The following is a 21,676-nucleotide window of genomic DNA, read 5'->3' on the forward strand; positions in this document are numbered from 1 at the left end:
GGGTAGGGGGACATCCCCAGTCATTACCAAATCAATTCCTCAATCCAAATGTTCAAAAACGCTTGTATAGAAGGGAGTCGTCATAGTCCTCCCAGAATCTGAGTTCTGAGTACACTCTACCCAGAGGTCTTTAAGAAAAACCTTCCTCAAATCTTGAATCCTGTGTCCTATATTGTGCTATAATACAAATGTCCCTGAGGAGTTCCATTCCTCAGTTGCAAGTGAGTTGCTGGAAAAGCTCCCTTTTTTGCAGCCCAAATACAAACATTCAAAGGGATTAAAATGCCACCATATTTTGTATGAACTGAAGATATTTCATCTTATTCTTTCCACCACCCTAAAGATGGAACTTGCATGCCAACGTTCATGTGTCATCTCTCCGTGTCTTTCCCTTCATCAAGTGTCCAATTTTTGTGAATAATAAAAATATGCACATAAGCAACTGAGTGCATATACGTTGCTTAACAAAATAATAAAGTAAAATAATAAAATAAAATAAGGTAAAATAAAATAAAATAAAATAAAATAAAATAAAATAAAATAAAAGTAAATTAAAGTAAAGTAAAGTAAAGTAAAATAAAAAAATAACCCCCTGAAAGTGAAATGTAATTGCCAGGTTAAAAAAAATGCACCCAGTTTCCAGAGCCTATCACATCTCGCGCCTCGTCGCGCTGCTCCCCCCCAACACTGCTCCTGTTGTGTCAGATAGTGGCAGTGTTGAGCCCGGGAACCCGCTCCGAGCCCGCGGTGGTCCCCGCGGCCGCCCTGTCCCCGCGTCTGTCTCCGGCGCGCAGGAGCCACTGGGCCGCGAGGGCGCTGGGGAGCGGGAGGGGCGCGAGGGGCGGCGAGGGGTCACCGGTCGGCCTCCACGAACTGTTTTCCTCCTCCCCCAGCAAGATCCCACTCCCTCCAATTGATCGAAATTCACCGAAATTCACCGAGAGAGGGAGGGTGTAGGGAGAGGTCGCTCGCTGGTTACTGGCTGCGCCTCCCCCGGCTCGAGCCGGGGAAGCGGCCCCCGGTCCGTGGGGCGAGCTGTGTGGGCGCCCGCGCCCCCTCCGAGGCAGATCGCGGGGTGGCGGTCCCCGCTCGGCTCGCCGCGCTGCCGCTCCGATCCTCCCCCCTCCCCCGCCCGCGCCCTCCCCCTTCCTTTCACTAGGACTCCGGGACTCGGGAGAGGGCGCGGGAGGCAGGCACACGGGCCCGACCCCACTCCAGCGCTCGCCGGGGACGCGGGCGGGCGGCGAGGGGACGCGGCGGGGGCGCGGGGCGGGCGCGGCCATGGAGCGGCGGCGGCGGCGGCAGCACTAGCGACCGCGGGCGGACGAGCGGGCGGGCAGGGCCGCCCGGCGCCGCGGACCGAACTGCACAGCTCAGCAAAAGCGCCCTCGCCCTCCGCGCGCCGCCTCCTGCGAGCCCAAACCCGGCAACATTTTTTAAAGCTCCAATCCATCCTTTGAAGAAAGGGGGGGAAAAATAGCATTGATCGGAGAGACTGAGATATATATATATATATATATATATATATAATTTTTTTTTTTTTTTTTTGGCTCCTGCTAAAATTAGCCGGGCTCGCCGCGCGCCTGTGTGCGAGTGTGTGCGAGTGTGTGTGCGTGCGGGCGTGTGTGTGTGTGAATGTGATTACTCCAGGACTCCTCGGGCTCCGGAGACGCCATTTTCCCCCTTGATATCTCTCTCCATAAATCGGTGGCGCGGCGGAGGCGGCCGCGCCGGGCGGGAAGCGCGGGGCCGGCCGGGGCGCCCGCCGCTCGCCGCCGCCTCCGCGCGCCCGGGGGCCCCGGCGCCCCCCGAGCGAGGGCGGCCCGCCCGCGGCTAGCGGTTTGACAGATGCTCATCGCCATGGAGTTGCCGCAGCAGCACCTTTGGGGGCTCGGGCAAGCGACGGGAGTCGGGATCTGAGCGAGCACCGGGGCCAGCGGATCCGGAGCCGCCGGGACATGGGTGAGCACGCGCGGCGACCTTGGCCCGGGAGCACGGCGCCCAGCCTCCCGCGGCGCCCCGGGCCCCCGCACGCCCGGGGCCGGGGGCGGTGTGTGTGCCCTGTATGCAAAAGTTAACGTCGCCTCGCCGGGGCTTTGACTTTGCACCGGGCGGGAAGGGGGAGACGGGGCCGAGGGGGCGGGATGCCGGTCCCCGCCAGGCTGCGGAGGATGGGCGCGATTCCGGCCCGCCCGCGGGTGGGCAGCGATGCTGGCTCATTTGGAGTGGCCCGTTGGCGGCGGCGATAGTGGAAGCGTCGGGCTGGAGGGCTGGTCGCTTATTGAGTTTCGCCTAATCTGATTCCCCCCCCAACCCCCCCACCCCGCCTTTTGCACCCTCCCTCGGTCCTGCCGCCGGCTGCCTGGGCTGGCGGGTTTGGCGTTGGTGGAGTGGACTCGAGAGGGGGAGGGGGTAGGGAAAGAGGTGGGAAGGCAGCAGGATAGGTAGACATATATATTATTTTGGGGGGTCTCTTTGTAACTTGCAGGTTAAGTGGAGCTAGAGAGCTACATTGTAACCTAGTTGGATATTTGGGGGGGGGGGGTATGTATCAGAATCTAACGTGTCGTTAATAGAAAGAAGAACAGGGAAGAAGTGGTCCAGCCGGCGAAGGTTGGTGTGTGCTTGTGTTGTGGCTGTGTGTTAGTCTTTCTCTTAAAATCTTAATCAATGGATCTGAGTCTCTGTCTCGTGCTCTCCGGTTTTGGGACTCTGAAAAGACAGGAATTCCCTTAAAAGCAGACGAATGCCTTTTTTTTTTTTTTTTTTTTTTTTTTTTTTTTGAAAGCACGCATTGTGTGTGTTTCTAGAGGAGCCCTGGGCTTGAGAATTAACGGCAGGCTTCCCCGTTCGGTGGTTTCCAGTGGGAAATCACTCCGGAAAGGGAGCCCTTCAGTATCGATTTATTGTTTTTGTCTTTCAAACCATTATCTCTTTGGCTAAAATACTGTCTGAGAAGTTCCACAGAGACAAAGTCAGGTAAACTGGACTGGGCAGATCTTTAGCAAGATGGTGATAACGGTGATGCTGTTTGGGGTGTCTGTTTGTGATGGAAGCCTTGCTGGGTAATAGCAATTTCTGATCGGTAGAGCATGCTGCTTCTAAAAAAATAAGTGACTGCCTAAATGCTGTCTTCCAGTCCCCCTCCCCTACACGCTGCAAACACCCCTCCTCCCTTGACCCACACGCTTACAACAATTCTGAAATCGGATCCAACTGGGAGTATTTTCTTTGGAGATCGGAAAGTTGTGCAATTGGAAGTAGAAGATGAGGCTAGAGGTACTGCGGGAGTTGTGGGGAGGGGGTTCTTATGGCCCCCTGATGCTGCATTTATTCTTTTTGTGTGTCTGTGTGGGTTCTGAGGGTGTGTATATCCATCTGAAAGGACTGTTGAGGGAAGGATTTCCGATTCGTTTCCGCTTCAAATAAACTGTCCTGATAATCTCATGGTTGGCGTCTAATACTAAAAGGCCAATTTGTGTGTCTCTTTATCGCCTCAGAAACTCTTCCAAAAGGGCAGTTTATTCTGGAATTCTACAACAGCTACTTTTCTTTCCACGCCCTCACCCCCTACCCTCCACTATCCACACCTTTCCCCCTAAAGTTTGGTTGGAGTCCGTGGTCTTTAAGGAAATCTAATACTACTTGTTTTTCAATAACATTATTATTTTTTTTGTTCTCTTCCTTTTCATTCCTTTACTCTGTTTCCTGTTTTTCTTCTTTTCCTGTAGATTCATACAAAAAACTAGTTTTATAAAGTAGCTGTCACTAAAACTATCTTGCTGTTGGGGCCCCACCTCTTACCCTCTAGTAGTTCACTCAGGTAAATCTGATTTACCCCCATTCAAACTCATCTTCGTTTGCAAACGTGTGTGTGTCTTGGGAGGTGGAGACAGGAGTGTAGTAGAGAAGAGGGACATAGAGAGGAAGGGTGTTGTTCTGTGCAGGCCACATCTGCAACACTGGGGCCAGACCTGGACCCTCTGGGAGAGTTTCCTTTGCTCACCCCAGTTAGATGTTGTCTGGCTGGGATGGGGAGGCGGGGCCAAACTGGCCAGGGGCGTGTGAGGGAGGAGAAAGTTTGTAGCTCTTTAAAATGTAGCCAGTTTACAATCCCTGGTCATTCCCTCCCCTTTCTCCTCCTTTCTGTGGCTTCCACCATCCCAGACTCCCAAGACTCCCGCGGGGAGGCTTGATCTCCTGCCCTGACACGGTTGTCCAAGGCTTCAGAGTGTAGCTGAAGATGTTCTGCTTTCCTCTGTGCTTAATGGGATTGCCTCCTACCAGAGATGGGCGTTAGGACAGATCCGAGGAGTGTGGTTAAGCACAGAGTATTTGTAAATTTAGGGAAGGTGGTCTAAGAAGATAGGGAGACCAGGTACTCTGAAAGTGCTGCTTTGCACTAGATCTCCCCTCCCCCAGTAAGAAAAAAAATTCCTTGTCTTGGGAAGTAGAATTGGTGCAAAAGCTGGGCTGTGGGCGCTGCTAGCCACTCTAGTAACCTGAGCTGGGCTGGGGGAGGAGGTGGTGAGGGAATGTGATCGGGAGCCAGAGGAGGGAAACGGACTCGTCTCCCGGAGTTGGGAAAATAGACGTGTCACTGGAATAAACAAACTGGAGGTGGGGGAGGGGAGGGCTTGTAGTGAACATAAGGGGGAGTGGCTGAGAAGCAGCGGTACGGTAGGAGAGGGCCACTTCTGGCTTAGGAGAAAATATCAACTGCCTTATATGTTCATAAATGGGCTAAGCAAGTGAAGGGCTGTAATCCGATCTTTTGTACGTTAACATCATAATGTTACATAGGAAGGCGCTGCTGGGCAGGCCCAGTTCTGGACTTCACATGGGGGAATCCTAGGGGTATCCCTGAGTGAACCTAGGAGCCTCTTTGGTGCCATCAGGGCTTCTGGTCATGTACTCACATTATTCACAGCAAGCTACTTTGTAAATCACCTAACCTCAGTGAGGGTTGGGAGACAGAAAACAGTGCGTGGAATCTTTGTAGAATTTTGTTGAGAAAGGTAGGTGGGGAGAGGCAGGAGGCAGGAGTTTGCTGAAGAAGAAATAAATAGGTAGGCATTTCCCCTGGACCCCTGATTCCCTTTCTGCTGTTATCTTGACTTTCAATTCCATTAGGGGCCGAATCAATACTTCTCTGGCACAAAAATATACCTCTAGGAGAGTTCTCTCAAGCCAGTCATTATTTTTAGTTGTACTTCAATCTCTGCTTCGAAGCTTCTCTGTAATATGCAAAAGGAGGAAGATGAGAAGTGGCTAGATGGATGGGATGTCCTTTCTTGATTCTTGCAGAGACACTGAAACTTGGCTGGGCCTCAGCCTCCCAGAATGCCAGTTTTTCCCTTGGAGACTTGAAGTTTTAATTGAAACCAGAAAGCTATTGAAGGCAGACCCAGCCAATGAAACCTTGTTTTCTCTCTGCTCAGGAATGGGAAATAAATAATTTTTTGCTGATGGCATTTCAAGTTGCTTCAGTTCTGCCCTTGCCAGAAGAATGGGGTAAATTATTATTAACACATTAGCATTGTCAGGAGTAGCAGTGCCTTAAAAAATGGGATGATGTTACTGAGTTTATTCAGGGACCCACTGTGTGGGAGAGGTCTATGGGTGGGGGGCCGGTGGGGGGCAGGATGGGGGCTGCTCTTGCCCTGAAGTGGGACAGCCCTTCCCTGGAAAAAAAGGAAGCCTCACAGAATCCTTGCTGCATACCACTGTTTTTGGTCCTCGGGTTCTTGCAATGAAGGGAACAGGTATCCAACTTCACTCCTGTTCTGTGGTCTATTATGAAACCTGGTGAGCTTCTCAAAATGGTTGAGGCCAGGATTACCGTCGTACATATAGACATAGGTTTAAGATTCATCTAGAACTGTTTCTAAAGGCAACCCTGGTATTTCACCAAATTTTCATCAAGCTTCAGTCACTTTCATCAACCTAACACTTGATAAATGCAGAAAAGGAAATAGCAAGGTGTCCACAGAATGTACTACTTCATGAATTTGGGGGATAGATGCCAACCTAAAGTTTTGTTTTGCTGCAGGTTTTCATTTCCATTTTCCCTTAGCCTTCAACTAGATTCTGATGCCCACTTAGACATACCAAGTTGGGGCAATATGAAGTTTGGGGGGGAACTGGTAACCTTAGATGGCTGAGTGCAAGTTAGTGGGCCCTTAGAGTTCTCAAATGGAAGTTCCAACCATCTTTCAAAGTTTCTGGTCAGAGCAGAGTCCCTTTCAGAGTGTTTTTTTTTTTTTTTTTTTTTTCTTTTCCTTATCCATAGAGGATACCCTCCAAAGTTGAAGGAACATTTTTTTTTTTTCAGTGGCCTTTGGCTTAGAAACTCCCAGTTGACTTCCTATCCGGTTCAGAGCGAATGATGCCAGGGTGAAGCAGAGAGTGTGAACAGCCCTGAAGTCCACAGAACACCTGGGGAGGAAGCAGGCAGCCCTCCCAGGAACTGATGATGGATTGTGATCAGCAGACCCATGAGAAATAATCGTAGGTAAAGCCAGCTGAACTGACCCCAGGCAAGCTGAGGCTTCTACCCTTCCAAGTGTTGGGGAGGGATAAGGATGAATGGTAAGCAGATAACAGGTGCAGAACTTTGCCAGCTTGGAGAAATGTTTCCCTTACCCAACTTCTCCCATCAAAAGTACTCCCTTTCATATGCATAGGTCTTTGTTCTTTTCAAGATAGCTTCATGTCACATCAGCCCCCTTGATTCTTCTAAGGGGGGAGGCCAGATAAGGAGTTTATCCCCACTCAGAAGATGAGGCAATTGACATAGTGACTTGCTGAAATGACACAAGGTGGTGGCCCACCTGGGACCGGATGGCTGTGTTAAAGTGTGAAGAGCATTACACCTGAAGTGACAAGATCTGCTTTGGATCCTGTCCTTGCTACTTCCCAGTTAAATGGCCCCTGGCAAGTTATTTAACTTCTTTGAGCCTCAGTAACCTAATCAGGAAAATAGGGATAAAGATGCTTAGCTTGCCTACTTCACAGGCATTGTAAGGATTAAATAATACCAGCTAATTTCTGTAATTGAACTCTGAGAGGATTTCCATGCTGCCTCCTGGAAACTGGTGCCTGGGATTATTGTCACCATAGCCCAGAGATTAATAACCCTTTGGTGTAACCAGAAATGCCAACAGGGGCCCTTGTGTTCTAAGACAGTCAGGGAATACTTGTTTTCTGTTCTTGAGTTGACTCACAAGAAAAATGTGTGTGTGTGTGTGTGTGTGTATAAATCAGTTGAATTATTGGAGGCCTTGTATATGTCATGCATATCTAAGACTCAAAGTCTCAGATAAGATGCAATTTGGACTCGCAGGTGTATAGGCACTCAGGAAATGCTCTTAGCATTAAGAATGAGAAGAAGAAAAGAAAAAAGATACGGAGGTGCACAGAGAGTTAGGGCAAGCTGGAGAGAGTGAGGGGGAGGTTCTCCATAGGGAGCCCTAGTGGCTGAGCAGTGACATTCAGGACAGTGTTTAGCCTCTCTCAAGAAAAGAGCTCATAGCAAGATTGCCTCTGTCCCAGAGAACCATGTAGGTTGTCTAGAATCAGGAAAGCTTTTCACAGTCCATTTGCTCCCTTCCTCCTTTAGATTGCTTCTCTTTCTCTCTCTCATGATTCCTGGCTTGTCCTGTCCAGCAACCTGCACTAAGCACCTGGTAGTGTTCTCCAGTGAACCCCATTTTACACAACACTTGCTGGCTTCTGCTCCCATCAGACTGGTTTCTTCACTCACCTTGGGCCCTCTGTACAGGAGTCCACCTCTGCACCTGAGTTCACTCTTTGTTTCTGCCTCCTCTCTGGAAGGTGTCTTGATTGGTCCCTTTTAGTCAGAGCATTTACCTCTTAGGATATCAGACCAGCTCTCAGCTCTGCACCCTGGTCTCTAGAGCACTTCAGGTATAAAGCACTTGCTTGGCAACCAGCTCATGCTGCTTTGCTGTTTGTTGTCACTACCGCCCTAGGCTGTGTGAATCCTTAAAGAAAGGAGCCAGGTTTGCCCACAAAGCCCTGTCCCTACTTAGGAGTGATTTCTGTTGCATGCATGAATCACAGAATTTATGCAAAGATAGGATATTAAAAGTAAATGTTGTTTAAGGTATACCAAAGCTCTGCACTGTCAAGCAACACAATGAGGGCCTCTTAAACAAAGTGAATAATAACCACTTATGTTAATGGCTTTTTATACTTTTGGCCATCTTTCAGGGGCAGTCACCCACTCTGTTTCTCCCTCGAAGCCTAAGAGATAATGATGTTTTACCACGTGCACATCCTAACAGTCACTGATTCACTCATTCATTCAATCATCAAATATTTATTAAGTGCCTACTAGAGGCTCATTGCCACACTAGCACACATAGCTCTTGACTTTCTCTGAAAATTCCGGTTGCATTTTTGTCCACCACACTTCTTTTGGTACTTAACCGTGCAATCTTCTTTGTTACTTTAATCCCAGTGCTTCCCTGCTCCTCGGTGACAGTGAGGCTGGCCGAACTGGAAAGGAAGCCAGAGCAGAGAAATGTGCTCAGTTCCGGGAAGGGCTCCTGAGAGGCAGACTGCATGCTGGGCTGGCCACCCGTTAGCGTATGATGGGGGACACCTTCTTAGCTTGGGGCACCTCGAAGTGAATGAGTTTGGTTGCTATGGATGGAGGGGACCATTATGAAATTTTGTGATTCTATAGCTAGAAGTGTCCTAGGAGTTTTGAAGCTTTTTTTTTTTTTTTAAAGCTCAGAGCTTCTCAGACCCATTTAATGGCAGCCCAGCAACCATCCAAACCAATCCCACTGAGGAGTTGTGCCTTTTGCTAAGTGCTTGCTGTGGTAGAAGAGCTCTAGAAATGGAAATAGGGTCAGCAGAAGTTCCCCAGTTAGAACCAGAGAGCCAGACTTGGAGGACAGGGACAGGGAGAGGCTGAGATGGATGGTGAGCTAAGTGTGAAGAAATATCATAAAGAATAAGATAAAGAATCATGTGGAAGGAAGAAAAAGATTGATTCTCTACATCTTTTTTGAATACTGGCCCCCTTTGGTGAGATAACTGAGTGGAGTAGAGGGAGCTGATGCAGACAGTTTAGAAAACCTGGAGTGTAATATTCCCTATCTGGGCTCTGCTACTGCCTCCTGTGCTAAGTAAGCATCTGGAATCTCTGCTGTGGCTACTCCACAGCCCTCATGGATCTGGGGGGCTGGGTGTTATTTTTGGGCATGTAGGCTGGGCACAGGCTATGCCTGTGCTTCTGGGATGTCCTCTCCATCCCCACAGCAGAGTCTGTCCTGCATTGGCCAGGGTTCCATAACAACTGGTGATTGGTTTCTGTGCATTTTGAGGTCAAAGGGAATGATCCCTAGTTTGTCCGAAGCCAGAAGCCTCTGTGATTTGGGGTGGGGTGGGATCAGGAAAATTGTGCTTTGATCTGAAGCCCTCTGGAAGTTCAGTGGGAATTCTTACCTACTCACCAAGGAACACCTGGTTGGATATTTAGGAAGAGGGAGGTTCTATAAGCTACCAAGACGTGGCAGTTACTTTTATTCTAGGATTTACTTGGGATAGGGGGAAAACCAGGCAACACTATTAGCCTAACTTGGTGAAGAACAGTTTCTTCATTTTTCCTTCTGTCTGCCAAAGATTTGCAATTCTGTCAGTAGAAAAAACTGCTTGGGGGGGCGCCTGGGTGGCGCAGTCGGTTAAGCGTCCGACTTCAGCCAGGTCACGATCTTGCGGTCCGTGAGTTCGAGCCCCGCGTCAGGCTCTGGGCTGATGGCTCAGAGCCTGGAGCCTGTTTCTGATTCTGTGTCTCCCTCTCTCTGCCCCTCCCCCGTTCATGCTCTGTCTCTCTCTGTCCCAAAAATAAATAAACGTTGAAAAAAAAAAATTTAAAAAAAAAAAAAAAAGAAAAAACTGCTTGGGTTTGAAATTGGGGTTGGAGCTGGAGAGATGGGAAGACTGGAGATGCTGAACTTGATGGATCCAACATAGTAGCCTGAGAATGCTCATCAGAAGCCGTGGGGCACCATTGTTGTGTTTGTAGCAGAATAATGAAATCTGGATGGCAAGTTCCTCGCAGTGGTTAGTGGCTCTTTCTGTGACCTATTGTTATTTGAGCTATGAGACCTTGATTTTTTTAAGTATTAAATTAATACTTAATTTGGTTAATAATGGTGGCTAAAAACAATAATATGATGTCAGAGCCATGTGGGCCTTCTTTCTGCTCATCACTTTGTTCTCAAGAGCTCACTTACAGTGAGTTTTTTGATCCACAAATATCTATTAAAATCTCAACATTGCTGCTGTGTGAGCCATTGTTCCTGACACTTTTCAGTGGAAAAGGTCCATGAGACATGGCTTTTGCCCTTGGAGAGTGGATAGTATATCTGTAGAGACATGCATAGCTCAAAAGGAAAGCTTCAGTCTGCAGCCAAAGTAGGAGTGTGATCTAATGGAATTATGCTATTTGTGTGATCAGGAGCAGTCGGGGAAGGCTTTGAGAAGGATGTGGTGTTGGGTTTGACAGTAGCATTGGAATAAGGGGATATTCTTAGTGGATAAAATAGCTTTGGCACAGGAGCAGAGGTGGGACAAAGTTCAAATGTAAGTTTGGAATTGCCACACACACACACACACACACACACACACACACACACACAAATGGATGCTAATCATGAACAAGTACTGCAACTGGCAGGAGCAGGGTGCCCCTGATGACAAGGTCCAACTGGCTGATATTGATGGGCTGATCACCCATAGGAGGCATCTTGATGGTCTGAGGACTTCTCAGTGGGAAGGACAAGGTCTCTAAGTTGGACCCAATCTAGCTGTCCATAGTTTTCATTCAGACTCATTTTGAGCCCTCTGATTCAACCGACTTTGTACACTCCTTGACATTTAAATATGAATGTGATGAGACTCTGATGGGTGCTGGGGGTGGGGAGGCAAGGACACAAAGGGATGGAGAGGACATTGTCTCTGCCCTCAGTCTGGTGGAAGACTTCACAAGAACTCATGAAAGGCAGCTATCTAAGGCTAACTGAACTATATTGGGAGTGCAGGGAAGGCCAGAACCACTGGCATTGGACAGATCCCAGAAAGCTTCAGGGACTAGGTGGGGCTTGGGCTGAGTCCTGAACAATGAATGGGACAGTCTTGCATAGGTTCAGATCTGCAGAGAAGAAGCTCAACTTGAGAATATAGAGGCAGAAGGAAGATCACTTCTCAGAGACCAGGGTTCTATGGAATGTCAGATGGCCAGACAGATGAAATGGGGGTCCTGTGAGAAAAAGGCCAAGGCTGCATGTTGAGATGGGAGCCATGACCAGAGTTTTCAGAATGCCAGGGGAATAGATGTGAGGAGCAGAAGGATGTGCCAGTCAGAGAACTTTCACACATAACACACAGGACAGAACCCTGACATCTGACTGTCCCATCTACCATTGGTATTGTTAGCTACCAACTCTTCAGTCTGGTATTCAAAAGAGGTATTTTCAGAACAAAAAATAAAACTATATACGAGCATTTAGAATGGGAATCAGCCACTCTGGAGAATAAAAATGCTCTGATACTGGCATTTATCAACAGGAGTTTAATGTATAATTGGAGGAAAGACATACAAGTTTTGGTAACAATGCGGTATTAAATGGCAGTTCAAGATTCCTGAAGGAGAAATATCATAAAGGAAGGGAATGGAGCTAATATTTGTTTAGCTCTGGTATGCCTAACATCTCCTTTGTGGAAGAAGCACAAGCATGTAGGTGTCAAATTATACTTTATGTTCAAATGACAGTAAGCAAAGTGATTGTGGAATCAGATGGTTGAGAAGTCGAGGAATTTGAATTAGGACTGAACAGGTAGTGGGGTCAGAATTAGAGACCCTTGAGAGAAAAACTGTCGAGTTTATTATTTGTTGGATTGTTTAGTTTATCTCCATTGCCTTCACGTAAGTCTATCATTTTCATCCCCAGTTTACAAATGGCACGGTGGAGGACCAGAGTTTAAGTGGCTGCTAACTCTGGGTATTTGAAGACGGGTGGCATGATGAGTGAGTGGAAAGCAAATGACATTTGGAGTCAAAGAGCACCATCTCAGTGACTTTAATTAATTTCTCAACTTCAGTTTTCTTTTCTTTAAAATGGGCACATCTCAGGGTTAAATAAAAAACTTAAAGCACTCGTTATATACTAACTAGATGCATGTTAAAACGTAGGATCATTTTCTTTGCCAGGTGGCTCTCTCTACTCTATTTGGACAGGAAATACTATGACTACAGTTACTTCTTACATTTTGCCGTATTTCACCTTTTAGGTGCTATTCTGCATATGCTATTTACTGTTGTCTTTGTAAAGTTTGGTGAAAAGACTTGGAGGGCAGGTGAGAAAACTGATACTCAGGATTTGGAAGTAAAATGAAAAGTCAGGTGGCAGACTGGTCTTGGAGCTCATATCTGTAGAAGTAGCTAGCGGTATCACTTTGTGTTTTAGAGACATTATCATGTAAATGTAAGAGTACAGGCTTTGGAATCTTATAAACCCTGGATTTGATTGTGGATCTGGTGTAGGTAATATGGGCCCTTGGGCAAAGTATTACCCTCTCTGGGCCATTATTTCTACATCTGTAAAATGAAAATAGGTCTTCTGTATTGCAGGGCTGCTGTCTTGATTAAACTCATAATACCTGTTGAGATCATTGGTTATATTTACCACCTCTCTCAAGGTGAGTGTGTGCTTTCCTCGACTGCATGGAGAAACACAGGCAACAGATGATATGCCAGAGGTAGAACTTGCCCTACGAACTTGGGGATTGGCCCAGCCAGAGCTATACAGATCTCTCTCCAGAGGTTCTAAGGCTCATGCTATTGTGTTGTGTTATTGGTTCCCAGAGGAGGCACTATTTTTGAAGCTAGAGCTGGAACTGTTGGTTAATGGAAAATGTGCCAGCCTTAGGCCTCAGAAGTTTGATTCTGCTTCTCTCCCTATCATGGAGATCCCTGAACACAGGGACTGATCCTTAGTTTTGCATGAGGTTCAGTCAGATGGAGCAATAGAACCAGCAGGATCTAGAAGGAAGTTGAAAGAACCAGCCCAGACTTTGAAGGACTCTGGTTGTCAAGTTCAGGAGATAAGGCTTAGCAGCTGCGAATGTCAGAGCTGAAGGAGCCACAGTTTACATTATTGCACCCCTTCATTCTGAAGACGGGGATGGGGAGACCCAGGGAAAAAAAGGAACTTGTCCAAGGCCACCTAGCACCAGATGGCAGAGCAGGGAATTGAGCCTGTAATTTGTGACTAAACCAAGTCAGTTTCCTCCATAAGACAAACTGGGAAGAAGAAGAAAAGCAATAGTCAAAACAACAGCAAACACTTATGTTACCAGGTGCAAATTAAACTATTTATATGTGCTTCCTATTGTATAGGGAGATTGGGGAGGTTGGCCTCCAACCCCTGTCCCTTCAGGCTTTACTTGGGATCTGTGAAGAGAGGCAGCAATTAGCCAAACGCTAGCTTAAATGACACAGGCTATGGAAGTAAATCAAATTTAACAAAATATTTGAGTGTCCACTATGGTGATCCCAACATGTTCTTTCATAATTATCTTATTTAATCTTCAATTACTTCTCAAAACAACCCTTGAGGTAGGATTATAACCCAATTTCCAAATGAGACTTGAACAGTGTAAACATATTTTCTAGGAACAGTTACTAAGTGGGAAAGAGAGGCTAAGTAATCTAAATATGTGACATCAGATTGGTGCTGCTTCCATTCTTCTTTTCAAGCAGAAACATAGCTTGGACACTTGCTGTTGGATCCTTAGTGTGTATGCTCATTGTGCTCTGAACTGTGTCAGAGATCCATGTAAAACCCAGCTCCGACCCTTGTGGAGTTCCTGGTCTGGTGGGAGAGAGAAATAAGTACATGGAACATTGCAGTAGTTTGCCAAATGCTCTGTAGCAGAATGCTCAGGGAAGTGAGAGCAAGACCATCTGTGAGTGTAAGTGTGTGTGTGTGTGTGTGTGTGCATGCGCACGCACGCGTGGGTGTGTGTGTGTGTGTGTGTGTGTGTGTGTGTGTGTGTGTGTGTATACATACAAGGGGAAAGGAATAGAAAAGGAAGTTTCAGCCGGCCTTCATGAAGAATGTGAAACTTGAGGCAAATCCTGAAGAATGACTTAGAGGTTACAGTGTGGAGAGAGGAGAAAGGTCAGCTGGAGGAATTAGTAGGGAATCCCATGAATCAGTGCAAATCAGGGGACTTTGGGGAAGCCACAGCTCAGCAGACACTGTTGGGGAAATTGGTGGGTGCAGAACTCAGGAGCAATGCTTGGAGGAGGTGATCTGTGGATAGGAAGGTACCATCCAGATATGTGGTATAAAAAAGCCACTGAGTCTGACCTTCATTTTTCACTGTAGACCACTGGTGTGTTTGCAGGGTTAGAGAGAGCCATGGTAGCAGAGCTATGTTGCCCTCACTGATTGAGAGCTGGGTAAGGGTTGGGTCACTTGATCAATTTATCAGAGTTTATGGTGCATTTACTCTGGGTATTTCTGCAGCAGGAAGGATTTCAGGGGCAGATCACTCAGAGTCATGGGCACCTGAGTCAAATGGTGCTTGGTGGCCTTTGACACATTCTCTTATTCAGCATTTCCTCAGTGAATGATTTGGAGTATTGCTCCATGGATCAGGAGCTGTACCAGGCTCTGGGGACTCCATGGTGAGCCAAATAGACTAGCTTTTATCCTCAGGGGCATACTGTCTAGTGCAGGAGGAGGCGGGGTGCAGAGTTGCACCCATGAGTGGCACATGCATTTATAAAATATAATAAATGCTAGTGAAGAAAACCTCTGTGCTGTTAAGGCACAAAATAGGGAGTCCTGATCTGGTTGTGAAGCTTGGGGAAGTGCCTTTAGACCTGGGCCTGAGTAATGAAGAGGCATTATTAACTCAAGGGGGCTGGAGGAGGACCCTAGGTTCATGCCAAGTCTTTCAAATGGGAAAGGCCACTTCTGACTCCCCACCTAAATACCTTAGGTGACATAAAGAAAGATGAATACTGAATCACCTCCAAAACCAGTCAGATCGTGACTGGTTTAAATTCTCTTAAAAGAATTTGAGTAGGGGTTCTTATAGCATTAGGCCAGTGAACCTAGGTTAACATACATTAGCTTCCCTATCTGTAGTTAGGTGGGATCACATTCCATCCTTTTACACCCTTTGCCTTCTAAGATCAGAAACTCCTAATTTCTGTCAACTAGAAAAATAGGCAGTCATCCGGTCTACTGCATGGGCAACTTTAGTAAGACAACTGAAGATAGTTTCCTCCCTACCATCATTATATACATATCCTCAAAGTCTATGGCTTTCAGAAACCAAATGGAAAAGTCTGAAGGAGGGAGGTTTGAGAGGGGTGGAAGCAGGGCATTGACTTCTGGGCAGAGATGGCTCCTCAAGTTCAGCTCTGAGGTGGACACAAAGAGCCCTTGTCACAGTGCATATTGGGGATTTCAGCTCTTCAGGATTTCAAAGAATCTGGCAGAAGAAGCCCTCATCGTCCAGCAAAACAGTAGTAGGTAGATGTCTACTGTCAATGGTGTTCTAGTAAATGCTTAACACCCTGTTCTGCAGATTTGTTTTGAAGCCATTATTTGTGAAGTTTGCTAATTCTGGTGGTGTAAACACTCTTACCATAGCCAATTTTCAAACTACCAGCCTGACCCCATTGAATGTGGAGTTGGGAAGAGAGACACAGGATAGGCTCTCAGGATCCCCTTGAGGCTGCTGTCAGCACACCGCCATTACTGTTCAAGAGAAACTTAGATGATGAGATCATTGATAACAGCAGTAGCGCTGAGAGGAGGATTTGATTGCCTTCCAGGTGGACTGAAGGTAGAGTCAAAAGCTGCCCGGTGCTTTTTCTGTAGATGAACACTACCTGGTATGACTCTCTTCTCCTTTACAGCATGAGCAAAGAGCAAGAACCAACAGGAGGCCTTAGAGGGAAAAACACCCAAATAAGGTAAAAGGAACAGTATCATGAAAATTATTTACTACAACTGCAAAATAAGAATTTCAGGAAGCTGCCAGACATCTGCAACAGGAAGAAGCATGACCGCCGGTGGGATAGGAGCACAGAGTCACAGGGAGGGAGTGTGCAGAGATGAAAAACATCAGAATCAGCTGAAAGGAAGATGCATGAAGTAAAGAAAGCCTGCAGGGAGCCAAACTGTGTAATAGCAGAATTAAAAATCTGCAATAGAGACAAAGGGAACACGGAAAATAGAATTAAGTTGGTATCATGGAGGGTAGTTTGGGGTTTGCTCTCCCACAATGCAAAATCAAGAAATAAAAACAGTAAGAGAGAAAATGAGGGAAATGGAAGACATAGATGGGAATGCTAAAGTGAGGATTACAGGAAGAACTGAGAGAGAAGCCAGAACCATTGAGTAGAAGAAATAGTTAAGAGGTATGATCACAGGGGATATTACTGCCTCTATAGATACAAAAGGCTCATCGTGTTGTAGGAAAAATAAAAGGAGAGGGATCTGCACTGTACTCATTTTGTCATTCATAAAATTCTAATACAATGGAGGAAAGATCTTCAACTATAACAGCGTAAAACAAGTTGCCTACAAAGGAAACAAACCAGGCTGGCCTGCATTTTCTCTTCTGTTATTTCAAATGTTAGAAGACAGTCTACAGAGTTTTGAGGGGGAAATGTTTCTGGTCTGAGGATTATGCTTTTACAGGTAAAGATGGAAGAAATGACTTATGGGGATTTGCAGGACACAGAGCTGAGGTGGGGCTGGGGGTGGGGCACAGAAGAGTTCTGTGAGAGGGGGAAGGTCAGGAATGAGGCAGGGGACTCTTGTATATTTGTAGATTGTTTGCCTTTAAGACCATATGGGGTGCATGTTTTTAATTTTTTTTTTAATAAAGAGCATGTGTACTTCTATTAAAAAAAAAGATAATAGTCATAACCTAATAAGGTAGACCAGGAAGGCATTTGTTCCATCTTGCTGATGAGACATTGAGGCTGAAAGAAGACTTATGAGGGCTCCTACTTGACAGAACTAGGTACGGAATCCACATGTTTGACTCCTGTTAAATATGCCAAGGGCTCTGCCAGCTCCACCATATTGTCTCTTTGGAAGGCAACAGTCCAGCTGATGATGGCCTGCATGTGGGTGGTGCCGTGGGAGCAGAGCAGATGGGAGAGGTGGATGATGTTGGGAAACCCAGGCCGTGTTGGGTTGTTCATTTATTAATTCAGTCAACCAGCATTTCTTGAGTGTCCATTATGTGTTGGGCACAGTGCTAGGCATTGGGACTGCATGCATGAATAAAAATGCAACCTTTGTATATTCAGAGACTCAGAATAGTGATGTAAGGGAGAAATACCTTTAAACACAGAGTAATCGTGTTCATTGGTCAAGGCAGGAGGTAGGGGTAAGTACATACATTAGGCAAAACCTAAGCCCATCAGAATCATCTGGAAGGCTTGGGAAAAGCCAGAGGGCTGGACCCCACCCTGGGAGCCCTGATTCAATAAGTGGGGCTCAAAAATTTGCATTTATGCTGCTATACTCTGGGATTAGTAAGAGTTTCCCAAGGCTTCAGGATTAGGAAAACTTCTTCCATCTTGCAGATTTGAACGGTAGAGAGGGTGCATTCTTTGGGACTCTTTTGGGTTCTGAGACACATCTAGCCAGCCAGGATTCCCCAAGTCCCTCAGAGAAATAATTCTGAAGGTCCACACTATCTAATGTGGAGTGTCCTCATAGGTCTGTGGCTGTGCAAGGTAAAATTAGAGTCTTGTGTCTGGAAGAGACCTTGTTCTATTCATTGCTGAGTTAAGTGTGGAGTAAAGGACTCAAAGCAGCCTCTCAAATAGTTACTGTAAAAGGGAGAGCCATGGGTAGAGGGCAAGTTCCTGGACTTCTCCCCCAGTGTTCTTTCCAAGTACATCACCACCCTTCTTGCCCCTCTGTTTCCGTGGGACGTGCTGGGCAGTTATTTCCTAAGCAAGTTTTATTACTCCTGTGCCCTGACACCAGGTCCTACAGGAAGCCACCAAAGAGTTAACTTTATTTGGACTAGGAGCCTGAGCCAAGTACAGAGTGTCCATTGTGCACCCGCCCCCTCTGGAGGAGTCGCTGACTGCTGGAATGTGACAAGGCAAAAGGTTTTCACCTTGCGTTGGCTCCTCTCCTCTGTGAGTGCACAAGTGGGTGCGTGTGCTCACGCTCACATGTTGGCAGGGGTACACTACAAGAGAACTCTCAGTTGTCTCCCAGACTCACCAAAAAAGTGAACCGTGAATTTGGGGTGGCAGGTATATGCTGGGAGAAGGGAAAAGGAGAACAACAGCTTTGTGTGCTGGGGAAGTAAACAGACAGGTTAGGTTTCTTTGCTCTTCACTTTTAAAAGCTTCTTTATTTTTTTAAGGTGAGGGGTGCATGTGGACATGGGGGCTAGATTATAATCCTCAGCATAGGCAGTGAATTTCACAGAGGGCTCTTGGGCTGGCAGAGCTGCAGTCAAAGTAGTTGGAACCACAGGACTTTGAAAGCTGTCAGGGGGCTAATTCATTTTCATTCAGAAAGAACTTGAAGCCCTTCAAGTACCCAATCCTGCACTCGGTGTTGAAGCAAATATAAGGGTTGTACAACCACAGTCGGTCTTAGCCTGAGACTGAATTGCGATTGAGTAAGGAAAATAAGATTTGTGTGCTCGAAACAGCAAGAAGACGATGTAAGACTAGTATTTAGTGGCAAACTATACAGCTGGGTGCAGTGTAAGTCAGGCCAGGGAGTGAATGCTGTGGTCCAGAGTTTATTAAATGTTGCCATGAAGAAGTGAAGGCTTGGGCATGACCTTGAACTATGGAAAGGTTTGGGATCTGTGTGTTTGCTTGTTCATTCCTTCGTGCGACAAACATTTGGAGAGGACCAGTTGTATGCCAGTCATTGCATGGGTCGGTAGAAGGGGATATAAGAAAAGATTCTATAAAAATACCAAGGTGGAGAGAATTCTGTGTTTGTAATGCCACAGTGGAGACTGGTTTGACTTGAAAAGGCAATGTAGGTTGGTGGCTAATGAGCCCTAAGACTAGATTCTTAAAGTGAGACCGGTACAGAAAATCTGGAAGTGATGTGTTCGTGAACATTGGGATGATTTGAAACTGTGTTACTGTTTGATCTCTGTTATTTACCATGTCATACTCAAGACTGCCCTGGTTCGGGTCCTCATGCCACAAGAACTGAATTTCAGTTGAGCCTCCTTATGGTCCCCCTGCCTCTAATATCAGGTTCCATTAATTCACCCCTTACACTACATGCCAGAATTATCTTCCTAACGCGCAGCTTTGATAGTGCCTCTTTCCTACTAACATCCCTTAAATGGCTTTCCATTACCTGTAAGATAAAATCTAGCTCATTAGCATAGCATTCAAGGGTGTCCTGTGATCTGGTTGTAACCTTTTATCTCCAGCTTTAACTCCCACCAGTCCCCATTTTGTGCCACATCTCCTGGCCAAGCGTCAACTTTCTCTTTCCTGAGCGTGACCCTCCTGCAGGCTCCTGCTTCAGGCCTCCCTGCATGCTGTTCCCTCTGTCTGCCATGTTTTCCTTCTTCCCACTCCACCTGTTGAAGCCCCTGAAGGTCAAAGCCATATTCTGTGCTCTCCTTGAAGCCTTCCTGTGTAGTTTCCCATCTGTTTCTCTGTACCTCACTGAAGCGGGAAACATTTTCTCTTCCCTTGTTTCTCTTCTTTACTATAGGACATATAAATATCTACTTTGTTGTAGTTGTTTTCCAAATCTCTCTTCAAGAATGCGAACTCTTTGAAGAAAGGGACTGTATTTCAGTTGTTATCTTAGGATCTTGACTGGAGGAGCACTGAAAAATAAATTGTTGAATTTTCATTTTTTTGTGGACCTCTCACAACTTGAGTTTTAAGTTTCAAAATGTTGTCTTCAACATCAATTAATTCATGATTTATACCATTCAATATAAGGAACTCTGAAGGGAATTTTTTTTTTTAATGGGAGAGATTTTCTTAATAATATACCATTTCACACTACTATCCATTCCTCTAAAGTTAGATTTCATCTTCTTTTATCACAGCACAGAACTTGCAATAGACGTTCAAAGGTCCAGGTGGATTTAGTTTAGGTTAGGAACGTTTAATGGAGAACATGGCTCACTTTTTTGCCCTGACACAAGAATAACTTCATAAATACGTACCAGGGAATTAAATGTCACATTGAAGATTCCTGTCAGAGGAAGCAAACCACTGAATACTACTGCCTTGTGAAAACATGGCTTGCAGTTTGGATGGATCCGGGGTACGAGCTGAGAAAGATCTACTGGACAATTGGTGCTTGACACACAGGGACACATTCTAAGGCATCTTGATGTCTCCTCAACAGCTAGTGTGGTACCCGACAACCAGTAAGAGGGGCCTCGATGAATGTTGACTTGAATATGACTTTTTAAAAATTATGTAAAGTTTTAGGAAGGTAGATCAGTCTGGATGACACAAATAATCTTACAAGTAAAAGAAACTTCAAGTGTCACCTGGTCTAACTGCCCTCCCCTGCCCCTAAGTGGGGACTTTGTCCCTTCTGTAGCCTGGGGCACAGGTGGCTGCCCAGTCTTCTTGTGACAGATTCAGTGAAGATGCTCTTGCTCTCACTAGGGCAGCCTCTTCTCTTCCAGAAATGCTGTGTTCCTTGGGTTTTCCCCTTAGAGGAAGCAGTTGTAAATGTGTCTTTCTGCAGGGCTGAGCGGTTTCCAGGAGCCGAGTATGCTCCTGGGCTTCTCTGGGGAGCAGAGAATGGCTGCCTTGCTGGCCAGCTTCCTCACACCATATCAGCTGAAAATGTACTGATTCCAGAGGGAGAAAAGACATGCCCGGTCTCCAGGCTTCATTTTTGGCTGTTCTCAATGTGTCTTTGCAGTTCTTAGGCATTTTCTGGCGGGCACATTTGCTGGTTACTACCTTGAATTGCTGGGCTCCAAGGTAGAAGGTGTGCAGTAATGTCTTCTGCCGGGAAACCCCAGCCCATTGAGCTATTTAAGGCTTGAGTGTGATCTCACCTACAGCCTAGGGATGGAAGAAGATAGTGTCTTGAAATTTTGTGTAGCCCTGGGGCTCTCTGTTTTCTCTTGAGGATGAGCACTGCATTTCCTTTGGGGTCTTGAAAATGACGAGTCTGAAACTGGGAATAATGGGACATACAGTGAATAAGGGTGAGGGATAGTTTAGCTGGTCCTATGATGGTCTGAAGAGAACCTGACTGATGTTTCTGGTTTCCTCTGGAAGGAAGGCAGACTCAAAGACCCTGGGGGTGGGGGGTGGGGAGAGTCATTCCTGATACCTCCAAAGGCCTGTGAAATGCTCCTTCTCTCTTTTTCCTTTTTTTGTTGTCATGTAGACAGAATGCCACTTTATTTAAGGACCAGAAAGGGAATTAAAGCTGTCTCGAATGGCTATTTTTATCTAAATAATTGATAATGATTAAATATCTTTTGTGTGGACAGAAACATTTTTAGTGATTGTTTTGTATTAATCACAGCATTAGAAGTGATTTTCCACTGAACTCTTTATGTTTTCCTCTTTCAAGCCTGCATCTAAGCTTTGCATTTGTTTTAAGAA

General features: G+C 46.2%; 1 protein-coding gene across 3 annotated transcripts in view; it reads left to right on the forward strand.

The window, feature by feature from the left end:
• Positions 1 to 752: 752 nt before the first annotated feature.
• Positions 753 to 21,676, forward strand: part of SETBP1 (SET binding protein 1) — a 380,272-nt gene continuing 359,348 nt past the window's right edge. The window contains exon 1 of one of the 3 annotated variants that reach the window (XM_086682866.1): positions 753 to 1,962. The gene's annotated coding sequence lies outside the window, so the exon portion shown is untranslated. Of the gene's footprint in view, positions 1,963 to 17,800; positions 18,350 to 21,676 lie in introns of those variants that run through there. The other 2 variants (XM_086682868.1, XM_086682867.1) reach the window with 2 other exon arrangements.

The sequence above is a fragment of the Puma concolor genome, chromosome D3 (assembly GCF_028749965.1).
Source record: "Puma concolor isolate L17-30 chromosome D3, mPumCon1.1.hap2, whole genome shotgun sequence".
Taxonomy (NCBI): Eukaryota; Metazoa; Chordata; class Mammalia; order Carnivora; family Felidae; genus Puma; species Puma concolor.